At 56.2% G+C, this 21033-nt stretch overlaps 1 long non-coding RNA gene across 2 annotated transcripts in view; it reads left to right on the top strand.

Annotated features, from left to right (window-relative positions):
* Positions 1-4061: 4061 nt before the first annotated feature.
* Positions 4062-21033, top strand: part of LOC123285855 (uncharacterized) — a 30593-nt gene continuing 13621 nt past the window's right edge. The window contains exons 1-5 of one of the 2 annotated variants that reach the window (XR_006527879.2): positions 4062-4314; positions 5368-5490; positions 6239-6323; positions 6893-6957; positions 9468-9562. This is a non-coding gene — a long non-coding RNA (uncharacterized lncRNA). Of the gene's footprint in view, positions 4315-5367; positions 5491-6238; positions 6742-6892; positions 6958-9467; positions 9563-21033 lie in introns of those variants that run through there. The other variant, XR_011503765.1, reaches the window with a different exon arrangement.

Genomic DNA, 21033 nt, shown 5'->3' with positions numbered 1-21033 from the left:
GCCCTCTGGCACTGGATGGGCTATTCCAAACCCAAAGGGCTGCAGTTTCGAGAAGGACCCCCAGGGGGCGCTCACCCACATTCTTCCCCACCTGAGTTTTTTCCCAGCCTATTTCCTGGGCTTACCTGGATCTTCCTACAGAGAGCTTCTCCTACACGAACTTGTGCAACATCCTGAACTTCCCTGTTGGCGTGGTGCTGGTCACCACTGTGACGCTACAGGAGGAGGAGGAACTGGCCTTCTACAAGAGATGCTACAGAGATAGTAATGACAAAAATTTCCGGGAGGTCAGTTTCCCTCTCTGCACCTCTCCCCCAGGGACACAAACAAGGACTGATTCTTGCCTCAATCCCAGTTGGGGCGGGTGGGTGGGGCCGGCCAGTCCTACTGTTTACCCGTTATCACTTCTGCTGTGGTTTCACCGCATCCCTGAAGACCCACCATTTGACCTCCAAATCAGCCTCTGTCCTTGTCAGGGGAGAATGCTTTGCAAAACCAGTGCTCTCCTTGACACTTGTGCTAGGGAGAGGCGATCCCAGAGGCAGGGAAGGTGGAACAGGGCAAAGGCCTCTGGTTAGCAGTTTGCCCTGTAACTAGACTGGACACTGCCCCTCTCTGGGCCTCAGTTTCTTCACCAGGAAAATGGGAATTCAAACGTCTACTTTGCAGGGTGTGCCAAAGGTTAAATCGAAACAGAGTGAAGCAATTAGCATAAGGCCTTATATGAAGGAAATCTTCAAGAAATGCTACTATTACTGGTTCAGAGGTGGCTTCACAAAAGCAAATATTTCCATGGGCCTACTCTACTTAATGCATGGTCTAAAATAACAACCATGACTAGGATGAGAAAGAGAAATAGAGAGGGAGAAAGAGAAAGATTGACTCAAAAGTATGCATGTGTCTGAGTCAGACATTAAGTAACTTACTTTTTCTGGAAATTGATTTTAGTGCTAGAGTTACCCAGTGGAACTGCTGACCTGAATTCTGAGAAAATAACAATCATGATACCATCTAATGTGTTTTGAGCTCTTACTCTGTTCCAAGAGCTGTTTAAAAGTGCTGTATATATATTAAATCATTAAATCCCATAACCGTCCCATGAGGTTTTGCAAATGAGGAAATGGAGACACAGACAGGTTAAGGGGCTTGACCAAAGTCACACAGCCAGTTGAATTGGAGGAGCCAGGACTTGAAGCCCTGTGTCCTGGCTCCAGAGACAAAGGCAGATAAGAGTTTATATGATGTCATCAGAAAGCAATGAAAACACGTTTGAATTCCTACAAGTATGTTTGGATTTCACGGCAGGGACTCAGGCTCGGGCCCCATGATCCTGGGCCTGTGTTTGGGGTCAAGACACCTCTTTCACTACAGAAGTATCACAGGCTCTGGATCATGGATTTGCACATTCTTCTTTCCTTTGCTGAGAGCATTGGGTGGATACTCGGTTTTATATTTTACCGTAAAGTCAGCTCTCTGCACAGGGAGAAAGTTTTACATCTTAACCCTGGAGAATTGTAGGTAAATAAAGCCAGAACAGTTTTCCAAGTTCCACTGAGAGCTGAGAAAGCCTGCAATTTGGAGACCCAGGATCTCTCTACCTCAGTATGGATGGGGGATGAGATGTCTGTTAATCCATCCCTGCAGGAGGTGAGGAAGGCTGGGCAAGGGGCCTGCGGGCAGGAAGCAGGCCGAGGCCACAGACCCTCTCTCAGTGCAGGCCGTGGGAGGACCTGTGGGACTTCTGGTGTCTGCGCAGTGCATCGCTTCGCCGTTAGAAGAAGAGCTGCATCTCTGGTTCATGAAAGAGGTGGAGACCTTGGCCAAGAACCAGAGAGGATCAAGTGACAGGCCACTCCTTCTCCTGACGGCCTTCCTACATCCTCATGCAAGTCTACTTCCTTCCTTCTCATGAATACCATATCTGACTCATGTCTCCTCCTCCTGGAAGCCCACCAGATTCCTTTTCTTTGTAGTCCCTCTGTGTGAGTGCACAATACATGGACATCCCAGATCAGTCCAAGATGGAGAGCAGGGTGAAGGGCTCAATAAACATTTTCTGACTGGCTGGCCTCATGATCTCTGGTCTAGGTGTGGCTATGGCCTCCTGGTGGCCTTCTGCCTGCAGCTGCTCTCCTCCAGCTCAGTCCCCCAGATGCTATCCCAGATTGCAGCACAGGGAAAGAAGCCCCAAACTGAGAGTCTGGAGACCTGGGTCCAAGTCCTAGCTCTGTCACTGGTTTGCTGTGCAATGCTGGGCAAGTTACTTTCCTTCTCTGGACCTCAGTTTTCTCATCTACAAATTGAGGCGTTAGATTTGATGAGGTCCACGGTACCTGCTATCTTGACTATTCCATGAGCTGTGATCCCTAGGCAGTTCCCTGATCAAGAACTTTCCATGCCTCCCACTGCTGTCCACAGAAAGTTTCAGAGAGCAAGGCCGAGGGAGTGAAACCCAGTTAGAGCAGACCCTGGGTTGGGATCCAGACCCTGGGTCACAGTCCAGGGCTTTGCCCACAAACTGCTAATTTCTTGGCCTGACAGCACCTCCTGAGATCCTCCACAGTCTCCTGCCATGACTCCACCACAGCACAGCCTCCCTTTACTCCCACAAACGGTTGCCTTCTTGCTGCCACAAGCACACCTTGCGCTTCTGCCCCTGTGCCTCTGTTCATGCTGTTCCCTCCACCTGAACATCATCACCGTCTTCTCTATCCTTCAGGTCCTATGTCAAATGCCACTTCCTCCAGGAAGCCTTCTTTTATCCCTCCAACTCCCCCTTGACCTTCCCTTTATCTGAACTCTCTTGAGGTCCTCCCCCATCAAAACTTACCCTTCTCTTATTCCATTCCTCTTTATAGCCCTACTTCCAGTCAACTAGGCAAACTAATGAACTCATTCCTCCCTGTGCTTGATAGCACAGACCTTCTGGATCTAATATCTCAATGCAGAGGAGTGGAATTCATCCATCCATCCATCCTACGTTTGTTACCTCCTCTGAACATAAATGATGGAATTTTGGGCCAAAAAAGGCCTGAGTTTAACTAGGATAAAGACCTCAGGAATCATTAGAAGGGCAGCCCTGACTCAACCTACAATTGAAGGGACTATTTAGGATGTCTGGATGTAGGCGGGACAGGGCTATCGTTGACCTCACCCGGGCCTCCACTTCTCTCCAGGCTCTACCACAGAGTCTGAGACCTCTGCTGGAAAAGGAGCCTCGTGGTTTCCCCTCAGTCAGGGTTAGGAGGGCTTCTGCTCTGTCATCCCTTCCCCATAAGAGGGGGTCTAAGAGGCTGGGAGAAGGTGGGGGACAGAGAGGTTTCTATGCCTCCTGCCTCCTCTCCTGCGTCCCAAAGGCTGCAACAGTCTGGGCACCAGGGGGCAGCATTGAGCTTCACACAGCCCAGACATTACCCTGCTGTCAGCTCAGACCTGCTGTCACCAGGACTTTCCCAGTCTAAACTCCACTGCAGATGGGGAAACTAGAGGGTGGGCAGATGGAGACAGGGGGACCAGGAATAAGCTGAGTGCTTTGGCTTTGGGTTAAACATGTGCAGATTTTAGGAGATGAGAGTGGAATTCTATTTTTAGCTGAAATTAGCCTGGGGAAGTAAGGGGCAGAGTAAATGGGAAGCGCCATCCTGGGGCCAGACCTCTCTCCAAGCTGGGCTTTCTCTCTTTCTCTTGAGCTGACATTTGGGGTCAACAACTGCCTTCTGCCCCATTGCCAGCTCCAGCTCATGCGCTGACCTCTAACCTCTCACTGCCTGCCAGCACCATCTTCAGCTGAAATCGCTCCCTGGTCTGTGTGACTGTGGGCAGGTCACTGGCTTCCTCAGAGCCCCTCACCACAGGGGCTGCTCTGTGGTTGTGTGGAGGGTGCATATGGGACCTCGGGGACAGGGCACGCCTCTTCCTCCCCTTCCCACTCCTAGTCCTTCCCGCGAGGGCTTGATCTGGGCACCACACACATCCAGCTTCTGGCTCTGCCTCCTCCGGGGCCTTGGGCAAGTCTCCAAGCCCATTTCTTTTGTAAGATGGAAATAATGACTACGTCTGCCACAGCCTTAGGATGAGGCAACCACAGAAGGTGAAGGGCAGGTGGGTGAGAGGCTGGTGCAGGTCTGGGAGTCTGTGTCCGGAATTCACAGGGAAGAGCCAGCTCCTCAGGGGAGCCTGTCTGAGAGCAGAAGCGTGGGTCACTCCAGGGAAAGAATTTAGCTCAGAAACAGGAGAAGCGGGGGAGCGGTTCTGAGGCGCCTTTGGGAAGGGTCGCTTCGAGTTCTGGCCTTGTTTCTGCGCTGTGGGAGGCAGGTAAGACCTACTCCCTTTCTGGGCCTGTTTCCCCATTGACTGCATGGGGAAGGGGTGTCCGCGTGTCCCCCACCCCGCGCGGCCCCCATTCATTTCGAAGGCTCTGCTAGTCCCCCGCGTCGCCCCCCACGGCCTAGGAACTGTCCCGGCCTCACCCTACCCGCCGCACTCGAATGTAGTCACCCCGCCAGGTCTCCAGTGGGCGAGACAGACAGACCCCGGCGGTGGCGCCCCCTCCGCTCCCAGGCACTGACGGACAGACGGCCCCGGACGCCACCAGCCCAGAGTCCGGCTCCCTCCCCCGTTGCTCAGCAGCTCGCGCCGCGCTCGGGCCACCCCGCCCGCCGCGTCTCCCCGGGCGCCCGCATTAAAGCGCATATGCAAGCCATGAATTATCAACTGAAAGGAGTCAATTACCGGCTCTAAAAACGAGTGTCTGCGCCCGGAGCGCCCGGGGCCATCCGCCTATTTACGGAGCGGTTTCCCCCGCCCGGCCTCGGGAGGGAGAGAGATGGGGAGAGACGGAGCCCGAGACCGGGAGGGAGAGAGACTGGGAGCAAGAGGGCCAGAGATCCGCAGAGACTGGGAGAGACAGAAACTGGATAGGAAGGAGAGACAGAGAGAGACACGCAGCGACTCAGACGAGGCAAAGGTAGCTCGGGTCCCTCTTCTCCCCAGGGCAGGGGGGAGACTTGGAGCCCCCAGGACCTCAAAGGCCCTGTTCCCCTCCCCCAGCGTGGGGGAGGCTGGACTGCTGGCTGGGGCACTGGGGAATAGATGCGGGGCTCAGGGAGAGACAAGGAGGGGAGGCGCCTGTCCTGGCTGGAAACCCGGGAGCTGGCTGCAGCATTGTCCAGTGTGAGGTGAGCTGGGCAGCATGACCTTGAGAAGAGGGAGGTGGGGGTGAGGAACACGCATAAAGTGAGGATAGAGCCTGATGTGGGGTGTCTGGGCAGTCCCTCACACTGAGAGAGAAGTGCTAAAACCGAACCCAGTGGGCTGGGGAAGCCCTGTCTGCCCCCAGGCTCTCACCCAAGCTGTTTCCTCCAACAGAAATGCTTTTCCTGCTGGGCTCCTACTCATTCTTTGACTTGGGGCCTCTCCAGCTGCTGTGCCTACCTTAGCCTCAGCGGACACCCTATTCTATTCCATGATCCAGGCCTGACTCCTCCGCCAGTGAGTACCACAGGGCCAGAGCTGGCTGGGTCAGTATTGTGCCCTCCAGAGGGAGCTACATAAGTATTTGCTGAATGAAGGAAGGAAGGAAGGAAGGAGTGATCTGGGCTAGAAGCGACCTCGGCCTGGACTGAGGCTGTGATCAAGGCCCAGAGTTTGGAGGGAAAGGTCGGGTGTGAAGCGCTCCGTGCAGATCACACGGAAGGCTTCAAGACGCTCAGTGCTTGGATCAGGTCACAGTGACTGAGGACAGCCCTTGCTATGCAGGGGGCGGGGGAGAGGGGGGAACAGCAGGGCAGGGAGGGTAGGAGTGCAGGGAGCTGAGGCCTAGCTCACCAGCACCAGCAAGTTGCTGCCAGGGCCCCCGGGGCTCTGCCCTGTGCTTCAGGGCCCCTGGAATCCTAGGCCTCTTCTCTGGGGGGTGGGGACAGGGAACCCCCAGGAACTGTGAGGGAAGAGCAGGGTGGAAATGGCATGGAGGGAAGAGGCTGGGCTTGGGAATCAGAGCCTTCCTCTTCTGGCTGTGTGACTTCCGGCAAGCCTCTCAACTTCTCAGCCTCAGGTTCCTTATCTATAAAATGGGGACAATGCTGTCCACTTTTATGTGACTGTTCTCACATCTGCACAGCACTTTCCCCAAGAGGGAAAGACCCTGCAGAAAGCAAGAATAAGAGCAGCTACTGTTCACTGAGGTTTACAGTGTGCCAAGCACTGTGACTAGTGGATTCTCTCTCTCTTCCCCCGACAGCTTTCCGAGGGTTGAAGTCGCTCTGCAGACAAGGGAACCTAACCGGGCAAGGATTGGGAAGTGCAGCATCATGTTTTAAAGCCAGGTCTGACTCCGGAGCCTCCTTAACGCCTGCACCTGCATTGCGGGGCCTCCCAGACTTGGCCGGTGTCTCCCCCTACCCCGTTCCCTCAGCCCTTCCAGTCTGGCTGAGCCGGGATCTACCGAGGGGGTGGCTACACAGTGGGCACGACAGCTCAGGTCCAGCAGAGGCAGCCCCTGGGGTCTTGTTCCCACCACGACGTGAGCCGGGCATCAGCCTGACAGATCTGCAGCCCCTCCATGCCATTAGCAGGCAGCCAGAGGGGGTGTCTGCAAGCGCCAATGCTGGGGTTCCCGAGGCCGCTCGCCTATTAGTGGCTGGTGGCTTCACAGTGATTTATTGGGGCTTCTTCATTTCCCCTTGGTTCGCTATAAACATGTTTATACCACCAGAGTGACCGATAAATTTCCCTTATGAATCCCGTTATCTCCCCCATTAACCATCCGTCACCTTTTATGCGGCCACAACGGGCTGGGCCAGGGCCAGGGCACGGGGGCTGGGTGGGAGGCCGGCAGCCTGCGCAGCCTGTGGGCCCAGTGAACTCTTCACCTCCCCCACTGTTCCCCACACAGAGCAGCCGCTGCCACCTCAGCTGCCTCTAGGATGAGGATGTGGGCCACGGAACAGACTGGACCAGGTGGGCCCTTTGAAATGTGGCTTCCTCCTGCGTCTCAGAATAGGGAAGTCCCTCTTAGAGCTAACCTGAGTCTCTCTCACTGTAGCTCTGGCTTCATCTCTTCTAAGCAAGCAGGAGTCTTCTCAAGCTGCTCCTCTTCCTCCTCTCCCCACCCTCAGCTCTCACCTTTGTCCCTCTAAGCACAGCAGAGAGCTACGACACAGTTAAACGTGGCGCCAGGGGGCCAGATGCCAACTGGCATTTGCTCAGCAACTCTTCTGTGTAGTCACTTTATACCCATGATCTCATGTGGCCCTCCCCACAATCCCAGAGCCAGACATTTATAGTTCCATTTGCCAGATGAGGAAATAAGGCTCCGGGACATTAAATGAAGAGGCCAAAGTCACCTAGCCAAGGGGCAGAGCTGTGATTTGGGGCCTTTCTGGCCCAAAAGCTTGTGCTTTCAACCATTGCATCCTACCACCTCTCCAGATGCCCTGGACTAGGAGGGGTTAATCCAAGAAAGTTCCAGCAGAGAGGGCTAAAGGGCAGGGGGAGATGGGGGGGCGGGGCCTCTGTGGCAGAAGGCAGGGAGAAGGGGCAGGGTTGTGGAGTGGGGGGTGAGCTCTTTTTCTTTCCGTTTGAGGAAACTTGCACACCTGTTCAGAGTCAGGCCCCATGCTGCTGGGGATGGGGAGCAAGGTCTCTAAGAGCGCTAAGGTACCTGTCCTGCCCACGTCTGGCAGGACAAGGGGCCTGGTACATGGCCTGGGCTAGTGGACAGGGCTTGGCTCAGCCCTTCTCCGCTGTGAGATTGAGGTGAGGCCCCAGCCTTCTCTAGGCCTCAGCCTCGTGCCTGTACCCGGGAATGGAGGGTTCTGGCCTTTGAGTACCTGATAACGTCAGCTTCCTTGGGAGGTGGCTCTGTGTATGTGGGATGCCTGGGAATCCTGTCCCCTCTCCTTCACCCACAAAGTCAGTCAGAACTGCTGAGAGCTCCCCTGGAGTTAAGATGACCCACACTCTCCAGTGGAGGAGAATCTCCAGACTTAGGTAGACCAAGGGCCACCCTGAGCCCTGGCATTGCTTCTCTGGCCCAAGAAGGATGGGCATAGGTGGGTGTTACTCTCCCCATTTTACAGATGAGGAAACTTAGGCCCAGAGAGGGGAGGAATCTGATCAAAGAACTGAGCGCTGGGTTAAGGAATGGTGACTGGCAGGGCGCTCAGCAGCATTAGAGCCAAGAGGTGGCAGAGTGGCGCTGAGCAGGGAGGTGGAGCGCAGCCTGCTGGATCTGGGGTGGCCTCGGTGGGGTCGGGGTGGGGGCCCAGCTCTCTGAAGGATGTCTAATTACTCCTGTCTCCAGCAAAGCCATCCTGGGTGGTCTAGGGGTGGCTAGGGCAGAGGGGATTATAGGCTTAACACCCCAAGGAAACAGATTCTCCTCTGACTTCAAGAGGATACGGGCAGGTTATTCTGGCCATCCTTTTGCCTCCCATGGTCCAGAGGGAGGAGCTGTTGTGGGTGGTTACAATATCTAGTCCATCTGCTTCCCGGCTCCTCACACTTCAGCACCTGTGGGGACACAGCCATGCTAGGAAGGAGACCTGCTGTGCAACCTGGAGCATGTTCTGGCCCTTTCTGAGCCTCATCCCTTAGAAAATCTCCAGCCCAGACTCCAGACTCCTTGCTACCATGTGCCATGGGGACACCCCTCCCCTCAGACCAGAGCTCCTGAAGTGGGGACCAGGCCAGAGACCAGCAGGCAGCACAGCCAGACACTCTGGGCATTTCTCCCAGTGTTCTCAGCCTTGCTCTGTCTCCTGTCTCACCTGCTCTGCTCCTTCCTCTCCTTCTGTCTGCCCTCTCTGTCCTCCCGACTGACTGACTGTCTGTCTGTCTGTCTCTCTCTGGGTTGGCAGCCCCCTCCCCCATGTCCTCTCCTCTCTGCCAGGTTGGAGGGAGGGGTAGGGGCTGGAGTGTGTGTGTATTTGAGAGAGAGCCCACGAGCTCCCTCCCTCTCCCTTCCTGCCTCCCCCTGCTCTCTCCTCTCCCACACTCACACACACACTCTCTCTCAGTCATTTTCAATGTCATAAATTTCTACGTCTCGTCTCTCTCCTTCACTCGGCTATTACCTGCGCCTCCGTCACCGGCCGCGCTCTCGCTCCCAGATGGGCTAGGCCATCTCCACTCCGCAAATGACTCAGAGAGAGAGAGGCAGGGAAGGAGGGAGAGAAAGGAGCAGAGAGACACGAAGAGAGATTGAGAGAGAAGGCGAGTGAGCAGAAGAGAAGAGACTGAAGCAGAGAGGGAGAGAGAAGCGGCCCCAGAGAGGCCTCAGCCTCCTCTTCCTGCCTCCTCCAGATACAAAAGTTGCCACCAACAGGGAGCCTGCCTGTGGAGGGGGCTCTAGGCACCAGGGCAGGAGGGGGTGGTGCTGAGTCTGGGGGTGGAGTCAGGTCACCCAGCCCTGCCGCCCCCACCCTGGGACTTGTTGCAAATCCTTCCCCTCCACTCATGTTTCCCAGGGGCCTCCACATGCCAGTGCTGTGCTAGTGGTGAATGGGACACCTGGCATTCGTCTCTCCGGCAGCTCACAGCCTGGGGGCAGACGGACTGGGAGGTGAGCCCCCTGCTTTACAACATGCTAGGACCCCGTGGGGACACTTGCAGATAGGGGGTGGTGTTAGGACTTCCCACAATCGAGTGGGCTGCCCTGGGAGCTGTGCCTCACCCTTCAGAATTGGAGCTGCTCTGGGCACAGAAGGTCTTTCCTAGACCGGGCGTGTCACTACCACTGTGAGCTCCCTCCTCCACGCCTATCCTCATAGGAGCTCTTAGCTTGCTCAGGACTGGTTCTTCGGAAGTGAGCGGGGCTGGGAAGACTCGGGTGGTCTTGGAAAATGAGCATTTCCAGGAGACCCCATAGGATGGAGAGGGAGGTGGATGGAAGTGCGGGTGGGAGCAGAAGGACTGGGGGAGAGTGTGGACAGGGAACCTAAGGCCCCAAGATGCTGCCTGGGGTGACTCGATGGAGTACCAGCTGGTGCTGGTGCTGCTGCTGCTGGTATTAATGATGTGTGTGGGGGGCTGCTGGTGGTGCTGGGAGGACAGGGACCCTGGGCCTGAAGCTGACACCAGAACCTCCTGAAAGGTTTCCTGCTGTATTCTCAATACCTCCAATTTCTTTTAAAAATGTGGACATGATCGTATCAGTCTCTTGGTTCAGCACTCCAATGGCCCCACAGCTCACTGAAAACAAAACCTAAACACCTCACTCTGGTTTCAGAGACCCAGGCGTGCTGGCCCCACCCTCCTCTCCCGCCTCTCCCCCGACTTCTCTCCTGACAGGACCTAGGATATGCCCCCGGGCCTCTGCATGCACTGTTCTCTTTCCATAGGGCTGGCTCCTCATCCGGAGGCTCAAATGTGACCTGCACAGAGGAGCCAACCCTGACCACCCCATCTAATGATGGGTCACCCCGTTAACTCTATTGCAGCCTCCTGAATATTTTGTGGCACTTTTTACACTCTGTTGTTATTTGTTTACTTCTGTGTTCACTTGTTTAGTATCTGTCTCCTCTGATGGATTGAACCTTTCATGAAGGCAGAACCCTGTTTGTCCTGTTCATCAAGGACAGCATCTGCCACATCATGAGCCCTTAAGAAGTATTTGTGGAATGAATGAGTGAATGAACAAATGATGTTGATATAGGCACATCCTCCTCACCTTGGTTTGGATTGTGACTGCTGCTGAGATGGATGTTGAGGCTGGGCTAACGGTCTCAGGGTTGCTATTCATGTGGTAAATTTGAAATCCCATGGTGATAGATCTCATTCCATCTGAGAAAGGCACCTTGCACTGATGGTGGGAATTTAGCCTGTGACCCGGTTCAGGCCTCTCAAAGAGTTTTCCTCAACGAAAGCCTTCATACTAGAGTCCCTCCATCTGTGGGTAAACATACATACACCTCACAGACACACACACACACACTCACCATGGGCACACTCATACCCCTGCACAGAGTGGCCTAAGATAAGCCACACTCACACACAAACCAGTATCCTCCATAGAAACCTGTACACACTAAGGCCCACAGAGGGACAAGCCCACTTACCCACATGCCTGCACATGCCAGACACAACCCACAGGTATATCTGTGAACAGATGTACACATATACACACACCTACAAATATGTACTGATGTATGCAGACACAGTCATAAACACCAACATAATTAAACACTGAAAGTGACGTCAATGGAGAAGACACCTGTTCGCTCGCTTACTGATTCAGGAATCCACTCCATGGAGTAGCGACTGTCTGAGCTGCCCTCCAGCAGGGGATGCACTACGCTGAGTGGTCCACACTTTCCTGCCTCATCCCTGCACCTCCGCCTGCCCACACCCCAGCCCTGGTGGTCTTGTGAGAGGCTCAGGCTCCAGCGGACTCAGTGGCCAGAGGCAGGGCTCAGCTGGAACTGGGGTTAGGGCTTGGTCTCTGGCCAAGGTCAAGGTTCACTGGGTGACTGGGGTCAGGCTCATCTGAGACCAAAGTCAAGGGTCAGTTAGAGGCTGAGATTTCCTTGATGCTCCGTGTCTTTGCTCACAGGTGTATCCTCCATATGTGCCATCCCAAGTTGCTGCTGGCAGGAACGAGTGGCAGGGTCCTCATCGCGCGTGGGCCTCTGCGGCTGGTGGAGGGTGGGGGGGGGCAGGTGGGGGGCCGAGCCGGGCAGATAGCTGTGAGGTACGTTTCCATCTCCGCGGGTCGGGCGGGCGAAGCCATTTCCAATCTGCTCTCTATCATTTTCAATATCATTAATCCCAGACACTCTATTTTCCATGCCTGCGCAGCCAGGCCCCCGAGTGTGCGCCGTGTAAAGTGACACATATTCATCACCGGCTCGTGGCGCCGGCGCCGACGCTGATACAATATTAGTGTTGCCCCCCCGCTCGGGGCCCGCTCCGCCTGGCTCCCCGATGGCACGAATCCATCACCTGGAGCCCGTGTCACTTTCCCCAGCAGCCACATTTGTTTGGGCACTTAGGAGGTAATTGTGGCACATTAGCCGGGGCGGGGAAGGGCACTGGGCCGCCGGGACATGGGGAGGCCGAGGCATCCTCTTCCACAGCCCGACCCATCCTGGCCTGGTGCTGCTCCTGGGCTCGGGCTGGGGTCCCAGAAACCTGGGCTCTTGCTCAGCTTTACAGGGAGTGGCTCGAGGAAGGACCCCAGGTCGGGGAGGTCAACTCAGGCCCCATCAGGAAGTCTCAGAAGGGTCCCAGCTCCCCTGTGAGCCCCAACACTGGAGCTTGCTCTAGATGGGGCCCCAAGCTTAGAGATGATGGCTTTGGAATCTTCTTGCTAACCAGTGCATATCCCGGCACTGAAACCCAGGACGCGGCAATGCCAGCCCTCCTGGCTTCATTTCAAGTCCCACAGGGGAGAGAGAGGTGGGGGAGAGGCAGCAGGCAGAAGACACCGCTTAGCCCCTGGGAGCTCAACTGTGAGGGAAAACCTGGCTCTGCCTGGGGAACCTAGGTCTGAGAGGGGAGGCTTCTAGTCCGAGATGGGTGACATGGCTCAGTCCTCAGGAGCCCTGCCTGAGTCCAGGCGGAGGAGGATGTCACCCAGCCTGAGCAGTAGACGGTGGCCCAGGACAGGTGCTTTTGGGAAGACTGCCTGGAGGTGGTGAGCCAGACACAGGGACAGCCTCTGGACACTGGGAGGCCCAGAGTGGCTGCAGTGGAGGGAAGGGCAGCAGCCGGGGTCATTGATCCGGGCAGAGGCCAGGCTGTGCTGGGGCATGGGTTCTCCCTCCTCAGTCCGCAGGGCTAACACCCATTAACCTCGTCAGCAGACAAATTGCCCGTCTTGTCAAATTCCCATTTAAAATGCAAACTCGATTTGACAGAGTAAACGGAGCGGAGGTGGGAGCGGATAATCCAGTGGAAGCTCATTAGCGGGGCCCAATGAGAGGGGCCTGCCGGGCTGGCCTAACGAACCTGCCATGATGAACCTCCCAGCCTTTTAACATCCCACCACCCGCTCGATACCCTTTCTCGCCTGCTGTACTGCCCACCCCCTCAAGGAGTCTGAGGACCCCAGCTGCATGCCACCATCTCTGGGAAGGTGCATCTGAGACCTTTGGAAGCAGACAGAGCCGGGAACCAGCTTCAGACCCTCTGCCTGTCCACTCAGTGGCCTTGGGCAGTGACAACAGCAACTGTGTCCCCCACCTCCACCCCCAGGTTCCCACTGGCATAAGGAGAATTTTAGTAAGTACTTGGTTTAATAAGTACTAAGAGCCACCCAAGAAATATCTGCAGATAACCCCAGGAGGGAGGTGTCCTGGGGCAGGTGAAGGCCCTGCCCAGCCGGTCACTCCTGTCCTTGCTGCAGCCAGGCTGCTGCTACCTGTTTCTAATAGTTGGAATAACGGAGGATTAAAAGGCCCAAGAGGGCAGCCACTGACAGCCAATGGGCTGTCACTCCACCTCACTTCCCCAAGGCATCCCCAGCTCGCTCCCTCACAGGTGCACGTGGAGCCCCTGAACCAGGCTGGGGCTGCACCTGCCCCTGCCACTGCATGGGGTGCTGCATTGCCCAGCCGTGCTGGGAGCTGGAGCTGGGTGACCTTGGTTGGGTGTCTTCTTTGAGTCTCATCGCTTGTCACCGGCATCACAGCAAGAGCCTTTTCACTCCCAGTCTCTACCCCACCAGTCCTTCACAGGCAGCAAAGCAATTGCTCTGATTCCCACCACTTTCCCACCATGACCCCTCACTACTCCCAAAGTAAAGTCCTAATTCCCCAGCTGGCATTCAAGGCCCTAAACAATCTGGCCTCAGTTTACCCTTCCAGTCTCTCTCATGGCACAGAATGGCCTGAGCTCTCCTGTCTCCCCCCTTTGCCAGGCTGTGAGTTACCCTCATATCCTTGTCTGGCGCCACCTCTAGACTCTTCCTCTTCAGCCCCTCCCTGCCCCCATCCTTGCCTGGCTCCAGCAGTGAGCTGGAAGAGACCCCTATGAGACCCTGGACCCTGTCTGGGGGTGGGGATGGGCAGCAGAGAAGGAGAGGCTAGGGTGGGGGTTCTCGGCCTCCCTCCAGTTGTGTGCAGAGCCATCCTCTTTGGCTGGCCTAATTCCCTTCAGAGCCCAGCTCCCATCTTCAGGGTGGTGCTTAGGGAGCTGAGAGCCCAACGTTAATGCCTAAGAAAGTCGTGGGTGGATTAGAAAGCGAGGGGGATTAGGGCCAGAGCTGGTGGCTGATGCAGGAGCGGAGCCCCTCCTCCTGAGGAAGAGGAGGCTAATCCTGCTTAGCGACGGAGGAGCCGGCGGTGCTCAGGGGGGCCTTCTTCCCTTCTGCTCGGGCTGCCTAGACCTGCCCGGCCCACCAGGCCCCGGCCCGGACCCAGGCAGAAGCAGCGTGAAGAAGACCCACCCACCCGCTCTGTCCTCCAAACTTTCAGTCCACTGGTGTCCCCCCAAACCATCTCTGCCTGCCCTAGCCCTCCATGTGACCCCAAACCTTGTCATCCTGCCGTGCCCACCCAAACTACCCTGTCTAACACCACCCAACTTTTATAACTGCCCACATCTCCATGAACTGAGCCATCCCAGTGCCCCATCTGTCCACGCTGCCCAGAAAGCCCCTAGTGGAGGCTGCCGCGCTGCCCGGCTCCTCCTCACTCCTGCAGCTACAGGAGTGTTGGCCACTGGTGGCTCATGGTCAAGTTCCTCCCCAGGGAAGTGCCCTCAGCTGCCTCCCCCAAGGTTATGTCCTTTCCCTGGGGACAGTTCACAGGATGACCGGTCAGCACAGGAGAGCAAAGCTCTGGCCCTGTCACCTCAAGCTTCCTGCAGGATCACAGTTCACCTTCTCCCTCTGTCGTCCTGCTACCCCACTGCTTCGTCAGCCTCGCTCCCAAGAGCACTCCCAATAAACCTCCTGCTCGCCTCCGCCCCCGATCTCTGCAAGAAGTCTCACCCTTAACTTTCTTTAAGTCTCAAGGTCAAGGTAGATGAGTAGGTTGGTCAGCTAAGAGCTTGGATTTCGGTGCTCCTGACCTCGATGTCCACAATGCAGCTGGGCGAGGACTGGCGGTGCCTTTCCTGGGGACTGATCCTCAGGCCCCTTTGGTTCCAGTGATGTAGGCAGTTCCGTGGACCGCCGGGGAGGGAGTCCTGCCTTGGAGACCCAGCCCAGCATCCTGGCCTGAAAGGGGAGGCCGATTCTGTCTGGGGAGCTGACTGAGGAAAGAGAAAGAACCCTGGTCTGATGGAGAGCTCAATGTGAGGGGGAGGCAGGTCACTCCCTGCGAGCACGGTTTGAGAAGAGAAGCAGAACTCTGATGTGGGAGCCTCGTCCGAGGGGGAAGGAAGGACTCGACATCAAGAGCTGAGTCTGAGGAAGCAGACAGGGCTCTGGACCAGGAGAAGAGGCAGAACCCTACCCACCCTGCCTGCTCTGTGGGCCCTCCACCCCACCGTCCACCCAGGTCTTCTCTTGCCAGGCCTGGCTCCCCCTCCAGGAGTCAGCCAGGCAGTGTGATGCCTGAATGTGGGAGGACTGGGTTTCTAAATTAATGACGGGGTGTGTGTGAGAAGAATAGGAAGGACGCTCACTACCTGGCTCCTTAGCTCCACTTGGCTTGAAGTTGTGGCATGTGGGGCTAGAGAACATTCTAGCTGCAAGACCTCTGAGAAATTCTGGTCCTGGCGTAACTTGAGAGCAGGGCCAGGGAACTGAACGGATTGACCTTTGAGAGTCAGTTTGGGATGTGGGGGTCCGTTGAGGGGGACCACTCCCACTCTATTCCCTACCCTTGATGGACAAATGCTAATGACATTACCAGCGATTGACCAGAAACGAATAAATAATTCAGTCTGGCCTGAAAATGGGAGAAAAGTACTTAAATGCTATTGACAGGCCAGTCCCTGGCCTCATTACCCATGCAGACTCAGGCCTCCACATCGACCATGCCCCCCGATTCCTTCAAACCCCACTGTGGGCAGCCTCGGGCCTCCCTCCCACCAACCTGGCCCGAGCCGAGTGTATGGAGGGTGACCTGAGGAGACCAGGTGGAGGGATGAGGCTGGTGGCTAGAGGTGCCCCCAGAAAGGACAGTAGTCCCCCCAAGTCCTTCCCTTTCTCCCAAACACTGGCAGAGGCTTCTGTTCACAGGCAGGGCGTTCCCGGCTGGTCTCTCTCCAGCCCAGCCCCAGGTGCACAAACACAGGGGAGCACTCACACGCACTCACAGAGCCCAGCAGCTGCTGCATCCTCTTCCAGGACAAGAAGAGTAGTGACCCCCGGGGCGGCTGTCAGTCACCGTGCTCTCAGGGAATACAAACTCATTAAACGTTTCCCTGCCTTGTCACAGGGGCCCGAGTCCCCGAGTCAGGCCTGAGGAGGAGGAGGAGGAGAAGGAAACAAATGTGCAGCTGATCCTTTAAAAGCACATCCTGTATTTCTGACCCCTGGAGAAGAGAAGGGGATTATGGAGGGTGGGGATTACCAGTGGAAGGGCCTCAACGTGGGCTCCTCAGGAGTCGGGATTTCCAGCTCCTGGAGCACACAGAGCTCCCTCAAGCCACAACTCTGCAAAAGGAAACCTCTTCACGTTCTCTAAGACTCCCTCTCTCCTCCTTAGCTGCCTGGGCCTGACTCCCCTTCAGGGGGCCAGAGGAGGCCTCATCTGGCCTCTTTAGGGAGAATTAGAGGGGCCACTGATCCTCTGGTCCCTTCCCTGCTGCCAACACATTTATGCCAGAGTCATGGAGCCTCCACAAGGTTTGACAGTCAGAAGCCAACAACGCCCATGGGCAGGGAACAGGGAGCCTCAGAGACCCTCCAGCCCGGTGGCAAGCTGCCTCCTTGCTGGATGGCTCCTGCACAGGCCTCAGTGATGGGGAATCTGGGAGGCAGGGCTGTGAGCTGGGCCTGGAGTGCACGATGCTTCAGTGGGTATGAAGGGCCTGGGCCATAAGGCCCACTTCAGCACAGCCCAAGAACTAGTTCCAAAAGGGACCCCATCTCTCTGTAAGTCAAATAACCTGCTCCTGGTGTGGGCAGAGGCCTGGTGGCCTCCCATTGCCTATCACTGATAGCCAGATTTATCTCCTCGCCTGCTTTGAGACCAGACCCCCACCCTGCATCTGTAGGGTTTGGGCTGGGGTCGCTTGTTCTGGTCTCCCTCCTGGTGTCCTCCCTGCAGCCTGCCAGAATCCTGCCCCATGAGGGTTTGGCCCCAGGATTTCCCTGGACCAGCCTCTCCTTCCACTTGCCCCACCCCATAGAAGTCCAACAGCTCCTCAGCTTTCCCATGCACACTCCCACCCCGCTCCCACCCCTGGATTGGGCTTAAAAAACTGCGTCCCTGCTTGTCATCCATTAGGCCCTTCCTCCGCAGTGTCTCTTCCCCCTCGGAGTCCCATGGGGAGTCATTTATCCGGATCGACTGGCTCTCCTCAGTGCAAACATTCGCAGGAGCATTAACAAGCCTAAAACCCAATTAGCCTTCAATTACCCAGGCCTCAGCCTGATTTTCTGTGATGGGATGGGGTGAGGAATGTGTTTGGGCACTTGGGGGCACTGCTGGGTGGTAGCCCCCTCCCTCCTATGGGTCAAACACTCCCCACCATGCACCACTATTCCTGTCCCAGCCAGCCCGCTTCCCCACTCTCCCTCCCGCCCTAACCTGCCTTCTTTCCTTCTTACTTTTCTCTCCTGCCCTCCCCTCCTTCCTTATCCCTTGTAAAAAAAAAAAAAAAATTATTCTTAAATGTACATAACTAAAACATGGTTTGAAAAACCTCGTAATGCAGAAGAATACTCAGTGACAAACTAAATCCCCCCCGGCCCCATGAATCCCACTGTCAGTAACTGGGGGTTCTCCTTCCTTCCAGACATTTGATTCCATACATTTATACCCCCCCCAACATAGTTTTAAGTGTTTTTTTTTAACATTTCAAATTGGGCCCCTAACATTTATATTGCTTAATGACCTACTGTATTCGCCAAACAATACACTGGCTGAATCTTTCCATGTCAGCACACCCAGATCTATCTCCTTCTTCTTCCTGGGTGCATAGTATTTCATGGGATGGGTGTACCATGCTGTATTTAGCCAGGCCTTTCTTGATGGACATTGAGTTGTTTCCAGTATGTGGCAGTGATGAGCATCATTGCAGCGACCACCTCTGTCCTTCCACTGCTGTGCATGGAGGCCACTGTCACTATGGGACAGATGCCTAGAAGTGGAACTGTTAGGCTCCAGGGGATGCAGAGTTCAACCTTTGATAGCTATTGCCAAAAAGCCCTCTACCTCCAGAACCTCCAACGTTGTGCATTTTGTCCTCCCAAGGCTCCATTTCTGCTTCCCTCACCAACGCTGGTGATTATCTTTTTAAAAATTATTTCTTCAACCAAATAGGGAAAGTGACATCTTGTTCCTTAATTTGTACTTCTCTCCTTTACTTCTGCACCTCATTCCCTCAGTCGCCTTTTTCTCTATCCTTCCCTCTCCCTCCTTGCCTCCTTCTCTGTTCCTTCTCCATTTCACACCTTCCTTCTGCTCTCCTCCCCACATCTCCCCCCCCCACCCCGTTCTCCCATCCTGCGGGGAGGGGCGTCCAGAGAAGCTATTAGCTCTGCCCCCCTAATACTCTGAGTCCCACTCGCCTCTTAACACCTCCCTGAGCCGGGGCCTCTAAGCCCCATCTCACTCTCGTCTCCCTCTAATCACTAAGGCTTATTTCTGATTTTCTGAAGTGACAAGGAGCTGGTTTGGGGGAGGGAGGGCTGTCAGCCAGCATCTCCCCGGATTGAGGGAGGGAAGGCTGCAGGGAGGGAGGCCTTTCCTGGTGGGATGGGGCAGCGGGCTCCGGCTCGGCCCTCCTCACTCTGTAGGCCCCTATTCTCTAGCCCGTTCTGCCTTGGCCTCTGGTACATATACTTGCACCCTCAGGGTGTTCTTTTAGGCTATTTTCTCCGATTTCTTTTCTGAAAGGGAAAGTGACTCCCCATCTGCCCCCAAAGGAGGTCCTGTGGACAGAGCCTCAGTCCTCTATTGTCCCCTCCCCTGCCACCACCCTGCGGCAGCCATCTCCCTCTGCCCTCCCCTTTGACCCTGAAGGTGGGAGATGCCTCTGTGTTGCAAACCTCTTGTCTTCTGCTTCCTACCCTGTGGAAATCCCGGTCTCCCCTCCCCTGTCCAAAATCCATCCATCCAAAAGCTCAGTGAATTGGCATAAATTTAATTAAGGACAGCAGCAAATCTCTTGTCATTTAAAAAACATTTAAGGTTTAAAATATGTGCTGAGAGTGGTGTTCTCATGAGACGGCGGATGAGGGGGCCAGAACTAATTTCAGGGAGTTACACTTGGGCCAGTTCTAGACCCGCTGTGTGATTCTGGATGCTTCCCTTGGTGTCCCTGAGCCTTTCCTTGTTCGTCCCCAGAACTTCCAAGAGGCCCAGCAGGAGTACCTTGCTCTGGCCTGGAAGTCTTCTCCCTGTGCTAATTTAATTACATGGCCTAACTGGGCCCAGGCTGGGGAGGTGGTTAATGGCAGCTGCAGAGACAGTGAGTAATCAAGAATTAATTAAGCGTTTCTGGGGATTCCTGAGACTGGGCCAGCAATTCCTGGGAGCAGCTATGGCTAGGTTTCCAGTTTCCCCACTGCCCTGCCCCTGCCCACTGCCTCCTTGGGAGTGGGGGAAGTAGCAGGCCCTTGGTCCAGCAAGGCGCTGGGTGCACGGCTGCCCAGTAGGCAGTCTCTGATCGATGATATGGAACCACACAGGCACCAGCACTGACAGGCCAATCCAGGAGCCCGCAGTGGGGTGGGCTGTCTGGAGCCGGACAGGTGCCGGGCCTGTGGGTCTGGACATTTCTGCCAAGGGCTCTGTCTGTGCTGAGGTTGGCACTCACCTAGGTGGGCAGGTGGGGAGGAACTGTGGGGCCTCAGCCTCTGGGCTTTGGAGTCAGGAGGCCCTGAGTCACTCTCAGCTTTGCTGCTTGCTAAGGGGCTGCCCTTGCACAGGGACCTTCCCCCCTGCCTTTCCCGCTGCCCAGGGCCTGGCCGCAGCTTCAGGGAGCAGGTTGCTGCACAGCTTTCTGGTTTCAGCTAACAGGTCACCCTCTTCAGAAGCCTCCGTTGACGGGCAGTCTAGTTTACCACCTCCCCACCTCTCCCCCTCTCTCCCCCCAGGCACTATCCCATCACTTGGCCCTATTTTCACTAGAATCAAGTTCCCTGGAACCACAGCCACATCCCCAGAACCTAAAACAGCGCTGGGCCGGGAGAAGGTGTTCGGAGGAGATCTCTCTGAACCTGTTTCCTCACCTGGGAAATGGGGCAGTTCTTACTCGCTGGCTCTAAGGTTGGGAGGAGGGTGTAAAGCGAGGACTCAGGAAGCGGAGCACCGTGCCTGGCCCAGACCTGCCTCAGTAACGGTGGTCGTGACTCGATCACACCGTCAGCGTCGTCGTCGTCACCACCATCATCACGGGCGAATTTCACGCTCCACCCTCCGGGCCCGGGACACGGCCCGGGGCGAGGGCGCCCGCCGCCCCGCCGCCCCGCCGCCCCGCTCCTTCCCAGGCGCCCCGCGCCGCCGGCGCTTTGAAGTCCCAATCCGGCAAATAGAGTCAATCAATTATGAAGGGAACAATCTGGCGGCCCCTCGGGGAGCGGCGGCCGAGCGATCCCGGGGGATTAGGCCGCAAATCGCGCTGAGCCTCCCTAAGTGACAGCGAGAGAATCTCGCGCGGCTGCGGCGGCGGCGGAGCGGGAGGGAGCGCGGCGCTAACCCGATTATGCAGATCGGCGGGGGGCGCGGATTAGGCCGCGGGGGCGGCTTCGCCCTAAGCGGCTCGGGGATTTGGGAAAAGTTTCCTCCGTCGGCGGAGGGGGCGGGCCTCCCCGGGGCGGGCGGCCGCACTGCCCAGCCCAGCAGGGGGAATGGGGAAACGCAGTCACGGCCACACCTTTCCAGGCACACAGTCACCCACGCAGGCTGAGTTACACACGGGGGCCCACAATCACCCCACGTACACGAGCCCACAAACACACACGCACTGGCT

This window comes from Equus asinus, chromosome 5 (assembly GCF_041296235.1).
Source record: "Equus asinus isolate D_3611 breed Donkey chromosome 5, EquAss-T2T_v2, whole genome shotgun sequence".
Lineage (NCBI taxonomy): Eukaryota > Metazoa > Chordata > Mammalia > Perissodactyla > Equidae > Equus > Equus asinus.
This window is presented reverse-complemented; position numbering and strand designations above follow the sequence as displayed.